General features: G+C 39.2%; 17 non-coding genes across 17 annotated transcripts; all 17 read right to left on the bottom strand.

Annotated features, from left to right (window-relative positions):
• Nucleotides 1-610: 610 nt before the first annotated feature.
• Nucleotides 611-683, bottom strand: trnak-uuu (transfer RNA lysine (anticodon UUU)). The gene has a single exon. It is a non-coding gene; the product is annotated as a tRNA-Lys (tRNA).
• Nucleotides 684-1370: 687 nt separating this feature from the next.
• Nucleotides 1371-1443, bottom strand: trnak-uuu (transfer RNA lysine (anticodon UUU)). Its single transcript has one exon. It is a non-coding gene; the product is annotated as a tRNA-Lys (tRNA).
• A 687-nt stretch (nucleotides 1444-2130) lies between these two features.
• trnak-uuu (transfer RNA lysine (anticodon UUU)) lies at nucleotides 2131-2203 on the bottom strand. Its single transcript has one exon. It is a non-coding gene; the product is annotated as a tRNA-Lys (tRNA).
• A 687-nt stretch (nucleotides 2204-2890) lies between these two features.
• Nucleotides 2891-2963, bottom strand: trnak-uuu (transfer RNA lysine (anticodon UUU)). Its single transcript has one exon. It is a non-coding gene; the product is annotated as a tRNA-Lys (tRNA).
• A 687-nt stretch (nucleotides 2964-3650) lies between these two features.
• Nucleotides 3651-3723, bottom strand: trnak-uuu (transfer RNA lysine (anticodon UUU)). The gene has a single exon. It is a non-coding gene; the product is annotated as a tRNA-Lys (tRNA).
• A 687-nt stretch (nucleotides 3724-4410) lies between these two features.
• trnak-uuu (transfer RNA lysine (anticodon UUU)) lies at nucleotides 4411-4483 on the bottom strand. The gene has a single exon. It is a non-coding gene; the product is annotated as a tRNA-Lys (tRNA).
• A 687-nt stretch (nucleotides 4484-5170) lies between these two features.
• Nucleotides 5171-5243, bottom strand: trnak-uuu (transfer RNA lysine (anticodon UUU)). The gene has a single exon. It is a non-coding gene; the product is annotated as a tRNA-Lys (tRNA).
• Nucleotides 5244-5930: 687 nt separating this feature from the next.
• trnak-uuu (transfer RNA lysine (anticodon UUU)) lies at nucleotides 5931-6003 on the bottom strand. The gene has a single exon. It is a non-coding gene; the product is annotated as a tRNA-Lys (tRNA).
• Nucleotides 6004-6690: 687 nt separating this feature from the next.
• Nucleotides 6691-6763, bottom strand: trnak-uuu (transfer RNA lysine (anticodon UUU)). The gene has a single exon. It is a non-coding gene; the product is annotated as a tRNA-Lys (tRNA).
• A 687-nt stretch (nucleotides 6764-7450) lies between these two features.
• On the bottom strand, nucleotides 7451-7523 carry trnak-uuu (transfer RNA lysine (anticodon UUU)). The gene has a single exon. It is a non-coding gene; the product is annotated as a tRNA-Lys (tRNA).
• Nucleotides 7524-8210: 687 nt separating this feature from the next.
• Nucleotides 8211-8283, bottom strand: trnak-uuu (transfer RNA lysine (anticodon UUU)). The gene has a single exon. It is a non-coding gene; the product is annotated as a tRNA-Lys (tRNA).
• A 687-nt stretch (nucleotides 8284-8970) lies between these two features.
• trnak-uuu (transfer RNA lysine (anticodon UUU)) lies at nucleotides 8971-9043 on the bottom strand. Its single transcript has one exon. It is a non-coding gene; the product is annotated as a tRNA-Lys (tRNA).
• A 687-nt stretch (nucleotides 9044-9730) lies between these two features.
• On the bottom strand, nucleotides 9731-9803 carry trnak-uuu (transfer RNA lysine (anticodon UUU)). Its single transcript has one exon. It is a non-coding gene; the product is annotated as a tRNA-Lys (tRNA).
• A 687-nt stretch (nucleotides 9804-10490) lies between these two features.
• Nucleotides 10491-10563, bottom strand: trnak-uuu (transfer RNA lysine (anticodon UUU)). The gene has a single exon. It is a non-coding gene; the product is annotated as a tRNA-Lys (tRNA).
• Nucleotides 10564-11250: 687 nt separating this feature from the next.
• On the bottom strand, nucleotides 11251-11323 carry trnak-uuu (transfer RNA lysine (anticodon UUU)). Its single transcript has one exon. It is a non-coding gene; the product is annotated as a tRNA-Lys (tRNA).
• A 687-nt stretch (nucleotides 11324-12010) lies between these two features.
• trnak-uuu (transfer RNA lysine (anticodon UUU)) lies at nucleotides 12011-12083 on the bottom strand. Its single transcript has one exon. It is a non-coding gene; the product is annotated as a tRNA-Lys (tRNA).
• A 687-nt stretch (nucleotides 12084-12770) lies between these two features.
• trnak-uuu (transfer RNA lysine (anticodon UUU)) lies at nucleotides 12771-12843 on the bottom strand. The gene has a single exon. It is a non-coding gene; the product is annotated as a tRNA-Lys (tRNA).
• Nucleotides 12844-13080: the final 237 nt, after the last annotated feature.

Genomic DNA, 13080 nt, shown 5'->3' on the forward strand with positions numbered 1-13080 from the left:
AATGTCGGGAAACTTTATAACTGATAACTGGCATTCTTAAGACTAGGCCGGATTAGAAAATATTGAATGAGAACGAATGCTATTCTAGAAGACAAACAAGACCATGTGCCAAGATCTGATGTCATAACTGATAAAAATATGTCACGTTAGGTACAATGGGATGTCTAACGAGCGAGCGAAAATCAAGTTGAAAAAATGTGGCATTATCCTAACAAGTTATTGGACAGTTTCTTCTCAAAGACAATTATTTTGATGTGCTATTACCATTCAATAGGAATTGCTGTATGGCAGTATGCTGACATTATCCTACTTGATTAAGGATTTCTAACCAGCACTGGTTAGAAAGGTATTCCAAGGGAAGTCAGGTTTATCCTTTACGTTTTAAACTGATGTACAATTCCGTTCAAAGCCAGAACCACATCTTATATAAGTGGAAGAACCACAATTGACTTAATACATTTCATGTTTGTGGAAAATACTATCGGTATACATTCAAAACTTGCCAAGGCATCCTGGATGTCACCATGACATGCAGCAAGACTTTGACCTGCTTTTTGAATAATTAAAAGAACTCCACAAGCTTGACATCATGGAGAACACTAGGGGACGCTGCCCGAACAGGGACTTGAACCCTGGACCCTCAGATTAAAAGTCTGATGCTCTACCGACTGAGCTACCCAGGCTTCAGGAAATACTGCCATATGTTTGAACTCAACTTCCAGAAGAAACCCACGTCACATCCAAAAACATTGCAACACCCAATGTCGGGAAACTTTATAACTGATAACTGGCATTCTTAAGACTAGGCCGGATTAGAAAATATTGAATGAGAACGAATGCTATTCTAGAAGACAAACAAGACCATGTGCCAAGATCTGATGTCATAACTGATAAAAATATGTCACGTTAGGTACAATGGGATGTCTAACGAGCGAGCGAAAATCAAGTTGAAAAAATGTGGCATTATCCTAACAAGTTATTGGACAGTTTCTTCTCAAAGACAATTATTTTGATGTGCTATTACCATTCAATAGGAATTGCTGTATGGCAGTATGCTGACATTATCCTACTTGATTAAGGATTTCTAACCAGCACTGGTTAGAAAGGTATTCCAAGGGAAGTCAGGTTTATCCTTTACGTTTTAAACTGATGTACAATTCCGTTCAAAGCCAGAACCACATCTTATATAAGTGGAAGAACCACAATTGACTTAATACATTTCATGTTTGTGGAAAATACTATCGGTATACATTCAAAACTTGCCAAGGCATCCTGGATGTCACCATGACATGCAGCAAGACTTTGACCTGCTTTTTGAATAATTAAAAGAACTCCACAAGATTGACATTCTGGAGAACATTAGGGGACGCTGCCCGAACACGGACTTGAACCCTGGACCCTCAGATTAAAAGTCTGTTGCTCTACCGACTGAGCTACCCAGGTTTCAGGAAATACTGCCATATGTTTGAACTCAACTTCCAGAGGAAACCCACGTCACATCCAAAAACATTGCAACCACCAATGTCAGGAAACTTTATAACTGATAACTGGCATTCTTAAGAGTAGGCCGGATTAGAAAATATTGAATGAGAACGAATGCTATTCTAGAAGACAAACAAGACCATGTGCCAAGATCTGATGTCATAACTGATAAAAATATGTCACGTTAGGTACAATGGGATGTGTAACGAGCGAGCGAAAATCAAGTTGAAAAAATGTGGCATTATCCTAACAAGTTATTGGACAGTGTCTTCTCAAAGATAATTATTTTGATGTGCTCTTACCATTCAATAGGAATTGCTGTATGGCAGTATGCTGACATTATCCTACTTGATTAAGGATTTCTAACCAGCACTGGTTAGAAAGGTATTCCAAGGGAAGGCAGGTTTATCCTTTACGTTTTAAACTGATGTACAATTCCGTTCAAAGCCAGAACCACATCTTATATAAGTGGAAGAACCACAATTAGCTTAATACATTTCATGTTTGTGGAAAATACTATCGGTATACATTCAAAACTTGCCAAGCCATCCTGGATGTCACCATGACATGCAGCAAGACTTTGACCTGCTTGTTGAATAATTAAAAGAACTCCACAAGCTTGACATCATGGAGAACACTAGGGGACGCTGCCCGAACAGGGACTTGAACCCTGGACCCTCAGATTAAAAGTCTGATGCTCTACCGACTGAGCTACCCAGGCTTCAGGAAATACTGCCATATGTTTGAACTCAACTTCCAGAAGAAACCCACGTCACATCCAAAAACATTGCAACCACCAATGTCAGGAAACTTTATAACTGATAACTGGCATTCTTAAGAGTAGGCCGGATTAGAAAATATTGAATGAGAACGAATGCTATTCTAGAAGACAAACAAGACCATGTGCCAAGATCTGATGTCATAACTGATAAAAATATGTCACGTTAGGTACAATGGGATGTGTAACGAGCGAGCGAAAATCAAGTTGAAAAAATGTGGCATTATCCTAACAAGTTATTGGACAGTTTCTTCTCAAAGACAATTATTTTGATGTGCTATTACCATTCAATAGGAATTGCTGTATGGCAGTATGCTGACATTATCCTACTTGATTAAGGATTTCTAACCAGCACTGGTTAGAAAGGTATTCCAAGGGAAGGCAGGTTTATCCTTTACGTTTTAAACTGATGTACAATTCCGTTCAAAGCCAGAACCACATCTTATATAAGTGGAAGAACCACAATTGACTTAATACATTTCATGTTTGTGGAAAATACTATCGGTATACATTCAAAACTTGCCAAGCCATCCTGGATGTCACCATGACATGCAGCAAGACTTTGACCTGCTTTTTGAATAATTAAAAGAACTCCACAAGATTGACATCCTGGAGAACACTAGGGGACGCTGCCCGAACAGGGACTTGAACCCTGGACCCTCAGATTAAAAGTCTGATGCTCTACCGACTGAGCTACCCAGGCTTCAGGAAATACTGCCATATGTTTGAACTCAACTTCCAGAGGAAACCCACGTCACATCCAAAAACATTGCAACCACCAATGTCGGGACACTTTATAACTGATAACTGGCATTCTTAAGACTAGGCCGGATTAGAAAATATTGAATGAGAATGAATGCTATTCTAGAAGACAAACAAGACCATGTGCCAAGATCTGATGTCATAACTGATAAAAATATGTCACGTTAGGAACAATGGGATGTGTAACGAGCGAGCTAAAATCAAGTTGAAAAAATGTGGCATTATCCTAACAAGTTATTGGATAGTGTCTTCTCAAAGATAATTATTTTGATGTGCTCTTACCATTCAATAGGAATTGCTGTATGGCAGTATGCTGACATTATCCTACTTGATTAAGGATTTCTAACCAGCACTGGTTAGAAAGGTATTCCAAGGGAAGGCAGGTTTATCCTTTACGTTTTAAACTGATGTACAATTCCGTTCAAAGCCAGAACCACATCTTATATAAGTGGAAGAACCACAATTGACTTAATACATTTCATGTTTGTGGAAAATACTATCGGTATACATTCAAAACTTGCCAAGCCATCCTGGATGTCACCATGACATTCAGCAAGACTTTGACCTGCTTGTTGAATAATTAAAAGAACTCCACAAGCTTGACATCATGGAGAACACTAGGGGACGCTGCCCGAACAGGGACTTGAACCCTGGACCCTCAGATTAAAAGTCTGATGCTCTACCGACTGAGCTACCCAGGCTTCAGGAAATACTGCCATATGTTTGAACTCAACTTCCAGAAGAAACCCACGTCACATCCAAAAACATTGCAACACCCAATGTCGGGAAACTTTATAACTGATAACTGGCATTCTTAAGACTAGGCCGGATTAGAAAATATTGAATGAGAACGAATGCTATTCTAGAAGACAAACAAGACCATGTGCCAAGATCTGATGTCATAACTGATAAAAATATGTCACATTAGGTACAATGGGATGTGTAACGAGCGAGCTAAAATCAAGTTGAAAAAATGTGGCATTATCCTAACAAGTTATTGGACAGTTTCTTCTCAAAGACAATTATTTTGATGTGCTATTACCATTCAATAGGAATTGCTGTATGGCAGTATGCTGACATTATCCTACTTGATTAAGGATTTCTAACCAGCACTGGTTAGAAAGGTATTCCAAGGGAAGGCAGGTTTATCCTTTACGTTTTAAACTGATGTACAATTCCGTTCAAAGCCAGAACCACATCTTATATAAGTGGAAGAACGACAATTGACTTAATACATTTCATGTTTGTGGAAAATACTATCGGTATACATTCAAAACTTGCCAAGCCATCCTGGATGTCACCATGACATGCAGCAAGACTTTGACCTGCTTTTTGAATAATTAAAAGAACTCCACAAGATTGACATCCTGGAGAACACTAGGGGACACTGCCCGAACAGGGACTTGAACCCTGGACCCTCAGATTAAAAGTCTGATGCTCTACCAACTGAGCTACCCAGGCTTCAGGAAATACTGCCATATGTTTGAACTCAACTTCCAGAAGAAACCCACGTCACATCCAAAAACATTGCAACACCCAATGTCGGGAAACTTTATAACTGATAACTGGCATTCTTAAGACTTGGCCGGATTAGAAAATATTGAATGAGAACGAATGCTATTCTAGAAGACAAACAAGACCATGTGCCAAGATCTGATGTCATAACTGATAAAAATATGTCACATTAGGTACAATGGGATGTGTAACGAGCGAGCGAAAATCAAGTTGAAAAAATGTGGCATTATCCTAACAAGTTATTGGACAGTTTCTTCTCAAAGACAATTATTTTGATGTGCTATTACCATTCAATAGGAATTGCTGTATGGCAGTATGCTGACATTATCCTACTTGATTAAGGATTTCTAACCAGCACTGGTTAGAAAGGTATTCCAAGGGAAGGCAGGTTTATCCTTTACGTTTTAAACTGATGTACAATTCCGTTCAAAGCCAGAACCACATCTTATATAAGTGGAAGAACGACAATTGACTTAATACATTTCATGTTTGTGGAAAATACTATCGGTATACATTCAAAACTTGCCAAGCCATCCTGGATGTCACCATGACATGCAGCAAGACTTTGACCTGCTTTTTGAATAATTAAAAGAACTCCACAAGATTGACATCCTGGAGAACACTAGGGGACGCTGCCCGAACAGGGACTTGAACCCTGGACCCTCAGATTAAAAGTCTGATGCTCTACCGACTGAGCTACCCAGGCTTCAGGAAATACTGCCATATGTTTGAACTCAACTTCCAGAGGAAACCCACGTCACATCCAAAAACATTGCACAGACCAATGTCAGGAAACTTTATAACTGATAACTGGCATTCTTAAGAGTAGGCCGGATTAGAAAATATTGAATGAGAATGAATGCTATTCTAGAAGACAAACAAGACCATGTGCCAAGATCTGATGTCATAACTGATAAAAATATGTCACGTTAGGAACAATGGGATGTGTAACGAGCGAGCTAAAATCAAGTTGAAAAAATGTGGCATTATCCTAACAAGTTATTGGATAGTGTCTTCTCAAAGATAATTATTTTGATGTGCTCTTACCATTCAATAGGAATTGCTGTATGGCAGTATGCTGACATTATCCTACTTGATTAAGGATTTCTAACCAGCACTGGTTAGAAAGGTATTCCAAGGGAAGGCAGGTTTATCCTTTACGTTTTAAACTGATGTACAATTCCGTTCAAAGCCAGAACCACATCTTATATAAGTGGAAGAACCACAATTGACTTAATACATTTCATGTTTGTGGAAAATACTATCGGTATACATTCAAAACTTGCCAAGCCATCCTGGATGTCACCATGACATTCAGCAAGACTTTGACCTGCTTGTTGAATAATTAAAAGAACTCCACAAGCTTGACATCATGGAGAACACTAGGGGACGCTGCCCGAACAGGGACTTGAACCCTGGACCCTCAGATTAAAAGTCTGATGCTCTACCGACTGAGCTACCCAGGCTTCAGGAAATACTGCCATATGTTTGAACTCAACTTCCAGAAGAAACCCACGTCACATCCAAAAACATTGCAACACCCAATGTCGGGAAACTTTATAACTGATAACTGGCATTCTTAAGACTAGGCCGGATTAGAAAATATTGAATGAGAACGAATGCTATTCTAGAAGACAAACAAGACCATGTGCCAAGATCTGATGTCATAACTGATAAAAATATGTCACATTAGGTACAATGGGATGTGTAACGAGCGAGCGAAAATCAAGTTGAAAAAATGTGGCATTATCCTAACAAGTTATTGGACAGTTTCTTCTCAAAGACAATTATTTTGATGTGCTATTACCATTCAATAGGAATTGCTGTATGGCAGTATGCTGACATTATCCTACTTGATTAAGGATTTCTAACCAGCACTGGTTAGAAAGGTATTCCAAGGGAAGGCAGGTTTATCCTTTACGTTTTAAACTGATGTACAATTCCGTTCAAAGCCAGAACCACATCTTATATAAGTGGAAGAACGACAATTGACTTAATACATTTCATGTTTGTGGAAAATACTATCGGTATACATTCAAAACTTGCCAAGCCATCCTGGATGTCACCATGACATGCAGCAAGACTTTGACCTGCTTTTTGAATAATTAAAAGAACTCCACAAGATTGAAATCCTGGAGAACACTAGGGGACGCTGCCCGAACAGGGACTTGAACCCTGGACCCTCAGATTAAAAGTCTGATGCTCTACCTACTGAGCTACCCAGGCTTCAGGAAATACTGCCATATGTTTGAACTCAACTTCCAGAGGAAACCAACGTCACATCCAAAAACATTGCAACCACCAATGTCGGGACACTTTATAACTGATAACTGGCATTCTTAAGACTGGGCCGGATTAGAAAATATTGAATGAGAACGAATGCTATTCTAGAAGACAAACAAGACCATGTGCCAAGATCTGATGTCATAACTGATAAAAATATGTCACGTTAGGTACAATGGGATGTGTAACGAGCGAGCGAAAATCAAGTTGAAAAAATGTGGCATTATCCTAACAAGTTATTGGACAGTGTCTTCTCAAAGACAATTATTTTGATGTGCTATTACCATTCAATAGGAATTGCTGTATGGCAGTCTGCTGACATTATCCTACTTGATTAAGGATTTCTAACCAGCACTGGTTAGAAAGGTATTCCAAGGGAGGGCAGGTTTATCCTTTATGATTTAAACTGATGTACAATTCCATTCAAAGCCAGAACCACATCTTATTTAAGAGCAAGAACCACAATTGACTTAATACATTTCATGTTTGTGGAAAATACTGTCTGTATACATTCAAAACTTGCCAAGCCATCCTGGATGTCACCATGACATGCAGCAAGACTTTGACCTGCTTTTTGAATAATTAAAAGAACTCCACAAGATTGACATCCTGGAGAACACTAGGGGACACTGCCCGAACAGGGACTTGAACCCTGGACCCTCAGATTAAAAGTCTGATGCTCTACCAACTGAGCTACCCAGGCTTCAGGAAATACTGCCATATGTTTGAACTCAACTTCCAGAAGAAACCCACGTCACATCCAAAAACATTGCAACACCCAATGTCGGGAAACTTTATAACTGATAACTGGCATTCTTAAGACTAGGCCGGATTAGAAAATATTGAATGAGAACGAATGCTATTCTAGAAGACAAACAAGACCATGTGCCAAGATCTGATGTCATAACTGATAAAAATATGTCACATTAGGTACAATGGGATGTGTAACGAGCGAGCGAAAATCAAGTTGAAAAAATGTGGCATTATCCTAACAAGTTATTGGACAGTTTCTTCTCAAAGACAATTATTTTGATGTGCTATTACCATTCAATAGGAATTGCTGTATGGCAGTATGCTGACATTATCCTACTTGATTAAGGATTTCTAACCAGCACTGGTTAGAAAGGTATTCCAAGGGAAGGCAGGTTTATCCTTTACGTTTTAAACTGATGTACAATTCCGTTCAAAGCCAGAACCACATCTTATATAAGTGGAAGAACGACAATTGACTTAATACATTTCATGTTTGTGGAAAATACTATCGGTATACATTCAAAACTTGCCAAGCCATCCTGGATGTCACCATGACATGCAGCAAGACTTTGACCTGCTTTTTGAATAATTAAAAGAACTCCACAAGATTGACATCCTGGAGAACACTAGGGGACGCTGCCCGAACAGGGACTTGAACCCTGGACCCTCAGATTAAAAGTCTGATGCTCTACCGACTGAGCTACCCAGGCTTCAGGAAATACTGCCATATGTTTGAACTCAACTTCCAGAGGAAACCAACGTCACATCCAAAAACATTGCAACCACCAATGTCGGGACACTTTATAACTGATAACTGGCATTCTTAAGACTGGGCCGGATTAGAAAATATTGAATGAGAACGAATGCTATTCTAGAAGACAAACAAGACCATGTGCCAAGATCTGATGTCATAACTGATAAAAATATGTCACGTTAGGTACAATGGGATGTGTAACGAGCGAGCGAAAATCAAGTTGAAAAAATGTGGCATTATCCTAACAAGTTATTGGACAGTGTCTTCTCAAAGACAATTATTTTGATGTGCTATTACCATTCAATAGGAATTGCTGTATGGCAGTCTGCTGACATTATCCTACTTGATTAAGGATTTCTAACCAGCACTGGTTAGAAAGGTATTCCAAGGGAGGGCAGGTTTATCCTTTATGATTTAAACTGATGTACAATTCCATTCAAAGCCAGAACCACATCTTATTTAAGAGCAAGAACCACAATTGACTTAATACATTTCATGTTTGTGGAAAATACTGTCTGTATACATTCAAAACTTGCCAAGCCATCCTGGATGTCACCATGACATGCAGCAAGACTTTGACCTGCTTTTTGAATAATTAAAAGAACTCCACAAGATTGACATCCTGGAGAACACTAGGGGACACTGCCCGAACAGGGACTTGAACCCTGGACCCTCAGATTAAAAGTCTGATGCTCTACCGACTGAGCTACCCAGGCTTCAGGACATACTGCCATATGTTTGAACTCAACTTCCAGAGGAAACCCACGTCACATCCAAAAACATTGCAACCACCAATGTCGGGACACTTTATAACTGATAACTGGCATTCTTAAGACTAGGCCGGATTAGAAAATATTGAATGAGAACGAATGCTATTCTAGAAGACAAACAAGACCATGTGCCAAGATCTGATGTCATAACTGATAAAAATATGTCACGTTAGGTACAATGGGATGTGTAACGAGCGAGCTAAAATCAAGTTGAAAAAATGTGGCATTATCCTAACAAGTTATTGGACAGTGTCTTCTCAAAGATAATTATTTTGATGTGCTCTTACCATTCAATAGGAATTGCTGTATGGCAGTATGCTGACATTATCCTACTTGATTAAGGATTTCTAACCAGCACTGGTTAGAAAGGTATTCCAAGGGAAGGCAGGTTTATCCTTTACGTTTTAAACTGATGTACAATTCCGTTCAAAGCCAGAACCACATCTTATATAAGTGGAAGAACCACAATTGACTTAATACATTTCATGTTTGTGGAAAATACTATCGGTATACATTCAAAACTTGCCAAGCCATCCTGGATGTCACCATGACATTCAGCAAGACTTTGACCTGCTTGTTGAATAATTAAAAGAACTCCACAAGCTTGACATCATGGAGAACACTAGGGGACGCTGCCCGAACAGGGACTTGAACCCTGGACCCTCAGATTAAAAGTCTGATGCTCTACCGACTGAGCTACCCAGGCTTCAGGAAATACTGCCATATGTTTGAACTCAACTTCCAGAAGAAACCCACGTCACATCCAAAAACATTGCAACACCCAATGTCGGGAAACTTTATAACTGATAACTGGCATTCTTAAGACTAGGCCGGATTAGAAAATATTGAATGAGAACGAATGCTATTCTAGAAGACAAACAAGACCATGTGCCAAGATCTGATGTCATAACTGATAAAAATATGTCACATTAGGTACAATGGGATGTGTAACGAGCGAGCGAAAATCAAGTTGAAAAAATGTGGCATTATCCTAACAAGTTATTGGACAGTTTCTTCTCAAAGACAATTATTTTGATGTGCTATTACCATTCAATAGGAATTGCTGTATGGCAGTATGCTGACATTATCCTACTTGATTAAGGATTTCTAACCAGCACTGGTTAGAAAGGTATTCCAAGGGAAGGCAGGTTTATCCTTTACGTTTTAAACTGATGTACAATTCCGTTCAAAGCCAGAACCACATCTTATATAAGTGGAAGAACGACAATTGACTTAATACATTTCATGTTTGTGGAAAATACTATCGGTATACATTCAAAACTTGCCAAGCCATCCTGGATGTCACCATGACATGCAGCAAGACTTTGACCTGCTTTTTGAATAATTAAAAGAACTCCACAAGATTGAAATCCTGGAGAACACTAGGGGACGCTGCCCGAACAGGGACTTGAACCCTGGACCCTCAGATTAAAAGTCTGATGCTCTACCTACTGAGCTACCCAGGCTTCAGGAAATACTGCCATATGTTTGAACTCAACTTCCAGAGGAAACCAACGTCACATCCAAAAACATTGCAACCACCAATGTCGGGACACTTTATAACTGATAACTGGCATTCTTAAGACTGGGCCGGATTAGAAAATATTGAATGAGAACGAATGCTATTCTAGAAGACAAACAAGACCATGTGCCAAGATCTGATGTCATAACTGATAAAAATATGTCACGTTAGGTACAATGGGATGTGTAACGAGCGAGCGAAAATCAAGTTGAAAAAATGTGGCATTATCCTAACAAGTTATTGGACAGTGTCTTCTCAAAGACAATTATTTTGATGTGCTATTACCATTCAATAGGAATTGCTGTATGGCAGTCTGCTGACATTATCCTACTTGATTAAGGATTTCTAACCAGCACTGGTTAGAAAGGTATTCCAAGGGAGGGCAGGTTTATCCTTTATGATTTAAACTGATGTACAATTCCATTCAAAGCCAGAACCACATCTTATTTAAGAGCAAGAACCACAATTGACTTAATACATTTCATGTTTGTGGAAAATACTGTCTGTATACATTCAAAACTTGCCAAGCCATCCTGGATGTCACCATGACATGCAGCAAGACTTTGACCTGCTTTTTGAATAATTAAAAGAACTCCACAAGATTGACATCCTGCAGAACACTAGGGGACACTGCCCGAACAGGGACTTGAACCCTGGACCCTCAGATTAAAAGTCTGATGCTCTACCAACTGAGCTACCCAGGCTTCAGGAAATACTGCCATATGTTTGAACTCAACTTCCAGAAGAAACCCACGTCACATCCAAAAACATTGCAACACCCAATGTCGGGAAACTTTATAACTGATAACTGGCATTCTTAAGACTAGGCCGGATTAGAAAATATTGAATGAGAACGAATGCTATTCTAGAAGACAAACAAGACCATGTGCCAAGATCTGATGTCATAACTGATAAAAATATGTCACATTAGGTACAATGGGATGTGTAACGAGCGAGCGAAAATCAAGTTGAAAAAATGTGGCATTATCCTAACAAGTTATTGGACAGTTTCTTCTCAAAGACAATTATTTTGATGTGCTATTACCATTCAATAGGAATTGCTGTATGGCAGTATGCTGACATTATCCTACTTGATTAAGGATTTCTAACCAGCACTGGTTAGAAAGGTATTCCAAGGGAAGGCAGGTTTATCCTTTACGTTTTAAACTGATGTACAATTCCGTTCAAAGCCAGAACCACATCTTATATAAGTGGAAGAACGACAATTGACTTAATACATTTCATGTTTGTGGAAAATACTATCGGTATACATTCAAAACTTGCCAAGCCATCCTGGATGTCACCATGACATGCAGCAAGACTTTGACCTGCTTTTTGAATAATTAAAAGAACTCCACAAGATTGACATCCTGGAGAACACTAGGGGACGCTGCTCGAACAGGGACTTGAACCCTGGACCCTCAGATTAAAAGTCTGATGCTCTACCGACTGAGCTACCCAGGCTTCAGGAAATACTGCCATATGTTTGAACTCAACTTCCAGAGGAAACCAACGTCACATCCAAAAACATTGCAACCACCAATGTCGGGACACTTTATAACTGATAACTGGCATTCTTAAGACTGGGCCGGATTAGAAAATATTGAATGAGAACGAATGCTATTCTAGAAGACAAACAAGACCATGTGCCAAGATCTGATGTCATAACTGATAAAAATATGTCACGTTAGGTACAATGGGATGTGTAACGAGCGAGCGAAAATCAAGTTGAAAAAATGTGGCATTATCCTAACAAGTTATTGGACAGTGTCTTCTCAAAGACAATTATTTTGATGTGCTATTACCATTCAATAGGAATTGCTGTATGGCAGTCTGCTGACATTATCCTACTTGATTAAGGATTTCTAACCAGCACTGGTTAGAAAGGTATTCCAAGGGAGGGCAGGTTTATCCTTTATGATTTAAACTGATGTACAATTCCATTCAAAGCCAGAACCACATCTTATTTAAGAGCAAGAACCACAATTGACTTAATACATTTCATGTTTGTGGAAAATACTGTCTGTATACATTCAAAACTTGCCAAGCCATCCTGGATGTCACCATGACATGCAGCAAGACTTTGACCTGCTTTTTGAATAATTAAAAGAACTCCACAAGATTGACATCCTGGAGAACACTAGGGGACACTGCCCGAACAGGGACTTGAACCCTGGACCCTCAGATTAAAAGTCTGATGCTCTACCGACTGAGCTACCCAGGCTTCAGGACATACTGCCATATGTTTGAACTCAACTTCCAGAGGAAACCCACGTCACATCCAAAAACATTGCAACCACCAATGTCGGGACACTTTATAACTGATAACTGGCATTCTTAAGACTAGGCCGGATTAGAAAATATTGAATGAGAACGAATGCTATTCTAGAAGACAAACAAGACCATGTGCCAAGATCTGATGTCATAACTGATAAAAATATGTCACGTTAGGTACAATGGG

The sequence above is a fragment of the Brienomyrus brachyistius genome, chromosome 1 (genome assembly GCF_023856365.1).
Source record: "Brienomyrus brachyistius isolate T26 chromosome 1, BBRACH_0.4, whole genome shotgun sequence".
Taxonomy (NCBI): Eukaryota; Metazoa; Chordata; class Actinopteri; order Osteoglossiformes; family Mormyridae; genus Brienomyrus; species Brienomyrus brachyistius.